This window comes from Hypanus sabinus, chromosome 10, assembly GCF_030144855.1.
Source record: "Hypanus sabinus isolate sHypSab1 chromosome 10, sHypSab1.hap1, whole genome shotgun sequence".
NCBI lineage: Eukaryota > Metazoa > Chordata > Chondrichthyes > Myliobatiformes > Dasyatidae > Hypanus > Hypanus sabinus.
The window spans coordinates 38,852,086-38,861,312 of record NC_082715.1 but is presented as its reverse complement, the minus strand read 5'-3'; positions in this window follow the sequence as shown (position 1 = coordinate 38,861,312).

Here is a 9,227-nt window from a genome sequence, read left to right as displayed (position 1 = left end):
CGGACTGCTGAAAAATAACTTTGGAGAGGTAGTAATGATGGACCAAAAAATGGTGGATGAACCTAATAAATATTCTGAGCCAGTCTTCACTGTGGAAGTCTCTCGAAGTATGCCAGAAATTTGAGTGTGTCAGAGAGCAGAAGGGAGTGTAGTTGCTGTTATTAAGGAGAAGGTGCTTGGGAAGCTGAAAAGTCTGAAGGTAAGTAAGTGACCTGTACCAAATGGACTGCACCCCAGTACCCTGAAAGAGGTGGCTGAAGAGATGAATCATAGCTGAAGAGCATTAGTAATGAACTTTCAAGAATCACTAGATTCTGTAAGGGTTCTAGAGTGCTGGAAATTACTGATGTCACTCCACTCTTTAAGATGAGTGGGAAGCAGAAGAAAGGAAATTATAAGCCAGTTAGTCTGACTTCTGAGAATGAAAAAACATTGGAGTCCATTATTAAGGATAACATTTTGGGGTACTTGAAGGCACATGATAAAATAGGCCAAAATCAGCATGGAAAATCTTGCCTGACAAATCTGTTGGAATTCTTTAAGGAAACAACAAGCAGGATAGACAAAGGAGTCAGTGGATGTTGGATACTTGAAGTGCTTATCAAGATCCCATGGTATCATAGGAGAGGTACTAGCATGGACAGAAAGATTGTTGGTAGAATCTCAGGTGGTGGCTCGAGGGCATACAGAGTGAGATATGCGAGCTAGTGGAATGGTGCCACAGCAACAACCTGGCACTCGACGTCAATAAGACAAAAGAGCTGATAGTGGACTTCAGGAAGGGTAAGATGAAGGAACACATTACTAATCCACATCGAGGGATCAGAAGTGGAGAGGTTGAGCAGTTTCAGAATCCCGGCTGTCAAGATCTCTGAGGATCTAAGCTGGTCGCAACTAATCGATGTAGCTATAAAGAAGGCAAGACAGTGGCTGTACTTCATTAGGAGTTTAAAGAGATCTGGCATGTCAACAAATACACTCAAGATGTACCGTGGAGAACATTCTGACCAGCTGCATTACTGGGAGGGGAGGAGCAGGGGCTATTGCACATGACCGAAAGAAGCTACAGAAGGTTGAGAGGGTTGTAAATCTAGTCAGCTCCATCTTGGGCACTAGCCTACAAAGTACCTGTGACATTTTTGGGGAGCAGTGTCTCAGAAAGGCAGTGTCCATTATTAAAGACCTCCAGCACCCAGGGAATACTCTTTTCTCATTGTTACCATCAGGTAGGAGGTATAGAAGCCTGAAGGCACACACTCAGCAATTCAGGAATAGCTTCTTCCCCTCTGCCATCCAATTCCTAAATGGACATTGAACCCTTGGACTCTACCCCATTTTATATAATATGCATTATTTCTGTTTTTTGCATGTTTTTTAATCTATTCATTTATTTTATTTTCTTTATTATGTATTGCATTGAACTGCTACGGCCAAATTAACAAATTTCATGTCACATGTCCGTAATAATAAATCTGATTCTAATTTTGATTCTGAAATTTGGCTGACTGGCAGGAGGCAGAGTGAGGGAAAAAAGAGTGTCTTTTCTGGTTGGCTGCAGGTGACTAGTAACATTCCGCAGAGGCTGGTATTGGGACCGCTTCTTTTCATGTTATATGTCAATGATTTGGTTGACGGAATTGATGGCTTTGTGGCCAGGTTTGTGGACAATACAAAGATAAGTGAAGGTGCAGGTCATGTTGAGGAAGCAGGGAGTGTTCAGGAGGACAGATTGGAAGAATGGGCAAATCAGTGCCCAGAAGAAATAAAGTGTATGGTCATGCACTTTGGTAGGATTAAAGACATAGACTATTTTCTAAATGAAGAGAAAATTCAAAAATTAGAGGTGCAAAGGGACTTGGGATTCCTCATGCAGGATTCTTTAAAGGTTAACTTGCAAGTGGACTAGGTGGTAAGGAAGGCAAATGCAATGTTAACATTCTTTTTGAGAGGACTAGAATACAAGAACAAGGATGTGATGCTGAGGCTTCAGAGGCATTGGTCAAACTGCACTTGGAGTGTTGTCAACAATCTTGGGCCCCTTTTCTAAGAAGAGATGTGCTGGCATTGGAAAGAGTCCAGAGGCTCACAAGAATTGTTCCACGAATGAAAGGGTTAACATGCGAGGAGCTCTTGATGGCTCCGGGCCTGTACACACTAGAGTTTAGAAGAATGAGGGGGGATCTCATTGAAATCTATTGAATATTGAAAGGTCTAGACAGGGTGGATGTGGAAAGGATGTCTCCTATAGTGGGGAGTCTATCATATTATGGTCACTGCTTCCTAAGGATTCCTTTACGTTCAGTTCCCTAATAAGATCTGGGTTATTACACAACACCCAATCTAAGATAGCCTTTCCCTGAGTAGGCCTGAGCACAAGCTGCTCTGAAAAGCCATCCTGAAGACATTCAACAGATTCCCTCTCTTGCAATCTGACACCAACCTGATTTTCCCAATCCCCTTGCATGTTGAAGTCTCCCATTACAATTGTGACATTACACTTCATGCCTTTTCCAACTCCCTTTGCAATCTCAACCCCACATCTTGGCTACTTTTTGGAGACCTATACATGATTCCCATAATTTTTTTTTAACACTTGCAGTTTCTTAACTCCCCCCACAAAGATTCCAACATTCTCTGACCCTATGTCACCTCTTTCTCTGATAATTTCATCTCTTACCATCAGAGCCACACCACTGCCTACACTTTCCTGCCTGTCCTTTCAAAACGAAGTATATCCTCTGATGTCAGGGTGTCAAAGGTTACGGGTAAAGGTGGCAAATGGAGTTCAGAGGCATAATGAATCAGACTCGGTAGGCTGAATAGCCTAAACCTTTTCCTGTCTTATTGGCACTCACTTTCTCACACATGCTCATTTGATCTCTTTAACCATGTATGTATTCACATCGGCTGCTATGCTTTAGTGATCATACATTTCGCTCCAGAATAATAGAAATGTAGAAACATCGAAAACCTACAGCACAATACAGGCCCTCCGGCCCACAAAACTGTGCCGAACATGTACTTACCTTAGAAATTACCTAGGGTTACCCATAGCCCTCTATTTTTCTGAGCTCCATGTACCAATTCAGGAATCTCTGAAAAGACCCTATCATATCCGCCTCCACCACTGCCGCCGGCAGCCCATTCCACACACTCACCACTCTGCGTATTAAAAAAAACCAAAAAAAAAACAACTTAGGCCTAACATCTCCTCAGTACCCACTTTCAAGCACCATAAAACTGAGCTCTCTCATGTTAGCCACTTCTGCCCCAGGAAAAAGCCTCTGACTATCCACACGATCAATGCCTCTCATCATCTTACACAACTTTATCAGGTCATCTCTCATCCTCTGTCACTTCAAGGAGAAAAGGCCAAGTTCACTCAACCTATTCTCATAGGGCATGCTCCCCAATCCAGGCAATATCCTTGTAAATCTTCTCGGCACCCTTTCTATAGTTTCCACATTCTTCCCGTAATGAGGTGATCAGAACTGAGCACAGTACTCTAAGTGGGGTCTGACCAGGATCCTATAAAGCTGTAACATTACCTCTCAGCTCTTAAATTCAATCCCACGGTTTCAATGCTCCGTATGTCGTCTTAACCACAGAATCAATCTGCGCAGCAGCTCTTGAGTGTCCAATGGACTCGGACCCCAAGATCCCTCTGATCCTCCACAATGCCAAGAGTCTTACAATTAATACTATATTCTGCCATCACATTTGATCTACTAAAATGAACCACCTCACACTTATCTGGGTTGAGCTCCATATGCCACTTCTCAGCCCAGTTTTTCATCCTATTGATGTCCCGCCGTAACCTCCGACAACCCTCCACACTATCCACAACACCCCCACACTATCCACAACACCCCCAACCTTTGTGTCATCAGCAAATTTACTAACCCATCCCTCCACTTCTTCATCAAGGTCATTTATAAAAATTATGAAGAGAGGGGTCCCAGTACAGATCCCTGAGGCACATCACTGGTCACCGGCCTCCATGCAGAATATGACTCGTCTACAACCACTCTTTGCCTTCTGTGGGCAAGCCAATTCTGGATCCACAAAGCAAGGTCCCCATGGATCCCATGCCTCCTTACTTTCTCAATAAATCTTGCATGGGGTACCTTATGAAATGCCTTGTTGAAATCCATATACACATCTACTGTTCTACCTTCATCAATGTATTTGTCACATCCTCAAAAAATTCAATCAGGCTTGTAAGGCACGTCCTGCCTTTGACCAAACAATGCTGACTATTCCTAATCATATTATACCTCTCCAAATGTTCATAAATCCTGCCTCTCAGGATCTTCTCCATCAACTTAGCAACCACTGAAGTAAGACTCACTGGTCTATAATTTCCTGGGCTATCTCTACTCCCTTTCCTGAATAAGAGAACGATAACCACAACCCTCCAATCCTCTGGAACCTCTCCCATCCCCATTGATGACGCAAAGATCATCACCAGAGGCTCAGCAATCTCCTCCCTCACCTTCCACAGTCGCCTGGGGTAGATCTCGTCCGGTCCAGGTGACTTGTCCAATTTGATGCTTTTCAAAAGCTCCAGCACATCCTCTTTCTTAGTGTCTATATGCTCAAGCTTTTCAGTCTGCTGCAAGTCATCCCTACAATCACCAAGGTCCTTTTCCATAGTGAATACTGAAGCGAAGTATTCATTGAGTACCTCCGCTGTCTCCTACAGTTTCATACATACTTTTCGAATGTCACACTTGATTGGTCCTATTCTCTCACATCTTATCCTCTTGCTCTTCACATACTTGTAGAATGATACAAGAAGCATGACAACACTAAAATTGCCAGAGAAGTAGAGAATAGTTTGTAAGCCTTAAAAAACACTAATGTTGAAAGGAACGTATAACATATAATATGAATATGCATCATAATATATGATATATTAATGCTTGTACTCCTGGAATTTGATTCTATTGACATTAATATTTCCAAACCAAATATTTTAATGTACCGCATACAGTCAGAATCACATTACGAATAGATAACTCCCTTACCTAGTGTTGCTTCATTGACATACAATCAATCTATGTATATAAGCTATCTTATGTATCTTTTTATGTTTTATTATGATTGTGTTCTTTATCTTATTGTGATTTTATTTGGCCCGCATCATATACAGAGTAACAATTATTTTATTTTCCTTTACACTTGTATACTGGAGCTAACATTAAACAATCTTGAATTTTGAAAATGCATGCATCATTTGCAATGAATTAATGAATAATACATGAAACAGTGCCATCCACTGGCAACTCGTATGTAACTTGATTTCTATCCAATTTGTTTTGTCTGAAGCATCATCTTACAACAGATTTAGAGTAGAAACATACATTAGAATCAGAATCAGGATTAACATCACTGGCAAATTTCATGAAATTTATTGCTATGCGACAGAGGGAAGAAGCTATTCCTGAATTGCTGAGTGTGTGTCTTCAAGCTCCTGTCCCTCCCCCCCCCCATGGTAGCAATAAGAGGGCATATTCTGGGTGTTCAGGTCCTTAATGATCGGTGCCACCTTTTTGAGGCATCGTTCCTTGAAGAGATCCTGGATGCTGGAGAGTCCAGTTCCCATGATGGAGCTGACTGTGCTTACAACTTCCTGCAACAAATTTCAATCCTGTGCAGTGTCCCAGCCCCGTATCAGAGAGTAATGCAGCCAGTTGGAATGCTCTCCACAGTGCATCTGTTAAAACTTACCAAATCTCCTCAAACTCCTGATGAAATATAGCCACACTTGTGCCTTCTTTATAACTGCATTAATATGTTTGGCACAAGGATAGATCTTCAGAGATATTGACACACAGGAACTTGAAACAGCTCATCCTTTCCTCTTCTGATCCCTCAATGAGGACTGGTGTGTGTTGTCTCATCCTACACACACAGAAAATGCTGGTGGAACGCAGCAGGCCAGGCAGCATCTATAGGGAGAAGCGCTGTCTATGTTTTGGGCCAAGACCCTTCGTCAGGACTCACCAGGCCACTGTCTCCTATACCATCACCAACCTTGTCAGCTCTAGGGATCTCCCATCCACTGCCACCAACCTCATAGTTCCCACACCCTGCACTTCCTGTTTCTACCTCCTACTCAAGATCCACAAACCTGCCTGTCCAGGTAGACCCATTGTCTCAGCTTGCTCCTGCCCTACCAAACTCATTTCTGCATACTTGACACTGTTTTATTCCTGCTTGTTCAATCCCTCCCCACCTATGTTCGTGACACTTCTCACGCTTTGAATTTTTTCAATGATTTTTTAGTCCTGACGAAGGGTCTTGGCCCGAAATATTGACAGTGCTTCTCCCTATAGATGCTGCCTGGCCTGCTGCGTTCCACCAGCATTTTGTGTGTGTTGTTTGAATTTCCAGCATCTGCAGATTTCCTCATGTTTGCTTACCCTTTAAGTTCTTTGGTCTGATGCTGAGTGCTTGGTTGTTGTTAAAACACCACTCAAATCAGCTGATCTATCTCGCTGCTGTATACCTCCTTGTTACCATCTGAAATTTTGCCAACAATAGTTGTCATCAGCAAATTTATAGATGGCATTTGAGTTGTACCTAGCCACACAGTCATGGGTGTAGATAGTTTACTCTTTTCCACAGATGCTGCCTGGCCTGCTGAGTTCCTCCAGCATTGTGTATGTGTTGCTGGTGTTAATTAAGTCTGTGTTCTGTAGAATTAGCATAAAAAACAACCATGTTGATGAAATAGATTTGACCACCTTCGGAGATGAAGTCTATAATGTAAAACGAACTATAGGCAAAGTAGGTAATTTACATTCATCAGCATAACTGAGAAAAAGACGACAGCTTTGTGAGGTAAATGCTGATTTAGGTCTAACATTCTGATTAGTTTGTAATTTAAATAAAGGTCAAACAATAAAGAAGTTGCAGAAGTAGTTTACCATTATTCTGCTCCTATCATCAGTGCAATGCAGTTCTGTAATGATATGGCTTCCATGTTGAAATGTTCCGAGCAATGCTTTGTCTGTAACAGTCAGTTACAGATTAACGGTCAGTTGAATAGAAATGTAGACTTGGTAATCTTAGAGTTAAATGTGAACAGTTATTTACATTTTCAGAGTGGTGGTGGGTATAAAGTGGGTACAAAATTTAATGATAGTGGAACTTGTGCAACATTCCCTCTAATTTTTTTTACAACTGTATGGACCAACTATTGCTCTAAGCAGGAAATTAATTACTATTATTTTTTTTTTACACAGCCTGAAAACTGCACATTATATAAAATTCCAACTGCACAGCAACAAAGGCTATGTGCGCAGTAGCATTTCTGTTACTCTGTAGCCCTGCACCTGTGAAACTTAGAGGGAAAAGTAAGTTTATTTACAGTGTGTATATTTATATGTTGAATATGTAGTGTAAAAGAAGTAGAGGAAGTATTCATGGGTTCAATGTCCATTCAGAAGTCTGATGGCAAAGGAAGAAGCTGTTCTTGAATCACACTGAGTGCGGTGCCTTCAGGCTCCTGTACATCCTCCCTGATGGTAACAATGAGAACAGGGCATGTCCTGGGTGAGGTGGGAGGGGTCATTGATGATGGATGCTGGTGCCTATGATAGAGCTAACTCAGTTTACAACTTTCTGCAGCTTATTTTAATCCTATGTAGTGTCCCCCACCCCACCAGATGGTGATACAGCCATTTAGAATGCTCTGCACAGAACCTCTGTAGAAATTTGCAATTGTCTTTGGAGAAATACCAATTTTCCTCAAACTCCGAATGAAATATAGCTGTTGATATGCCTTCTTTGCAAATTTGTCAATACGTGGGGCCCACAATAGATCCACAGAGAAGTTGACACCCAGAAACTTTTCCAATCTGATCCCTCAGTGAGGACTGGTGGGTGTTCCCTTGACTTGCCCTTTCAGAAGTCCACAATTCTTTGGTCTTGGTGACATTGAGTACAAAGTTGTTGCTGCAACACCACTCAACTAGGTGATATAATTCACTCCTGTAGGCTTTCTCATCACCATCTGAAATTCTGCCAGCAGTTGTGTTGTTAGCAAATTTGTAGATGGCAATTGAACTGTTCCTAGCCACATAGTCGTGGGTGTAGTGAGCAGAGCAGTGGGCTAAGCACACATCCTTGAAGTGCACCAGTGTTGATCATCAGCAAAATGGAGATGTTATTTTCAATCTGCGCAGACTGTGGTCTTCCAGAGAGGAAGCCAAGGATCCAATTGCAGAGGTAGGTACTAAGGCCCAGGTTTTGGAACTTTTTGAACAGTAAGAAGAAGACCCTAAGATATAGGAGCAGAATTAGTCCATTTGGCCCATTGAATCTGCTTGCCATTTCATCATGGCTGATCCAATTTTCTTCTGAGAATTTACAAATGCTAATTTGATGTCAAAAGATTTCTCCTTCTGTTAATTATTCTTTCCCTCTCCCTTCACTCTTTTTCTATTCCCCACTCTGGCTTGTCTTTTCTCTTCTCCTGCCATCATCTCCCCTGGGTGCCCCCCTCCTCCCCTTTCTCCCATGATCCACTCTCCTCTCCTATCAGATTCCTTCTTCTCCAGCCCTTCACTTTCCCCACACATGGCTTGTACTTTCACATTCTTGCTCATCCTCCTTCTCCCCACCTTTTTATTCTGCTGTCTTCCCCCTTCCTTTCCAATCCTGATGAAGCGTCGCGATCCAGAACATCGACCTTTCCATAGATGCTGCCTGACCTGCTGAGTTCTTCCAACATTTTGTGTGTTACAAAAGCACAAATATCTTTTCCTGAATACAATAAATTCAAAATCTTGATTTCAACATTGGAAAGAGCATCTTTTGCTCTCATAATATACACCTATTTAGTTTAGTAATAGCATTAATTTTCTTCTGTTTTTGATGCTGTGGGAAGCTTTTATTACAACCAAATTAAACAATTTTGACACTAGGATGTTTGAGTTATGTCTATAACATGCTTAAAAAAAAGACCAACATCAGGACTGACATCTTTTAAAGTGTTACCATTGAAGTGTTCTTTTAAATTACTCTGCAAATCTGAGCTGAGGGAACTGACACTTACTTGGACTCTTTGGACTTACCAGCTCACACTGCTAAAAAGCAATGGCCTTGCTGTATTAGCCTTGACAAAGGCTTACCAGCTAATTTAACATGTCTACATCAAAATGCCCTCATACACAGTTCCTAGACAAGTTGTTAATATTGAGTAATACTATTTTCCC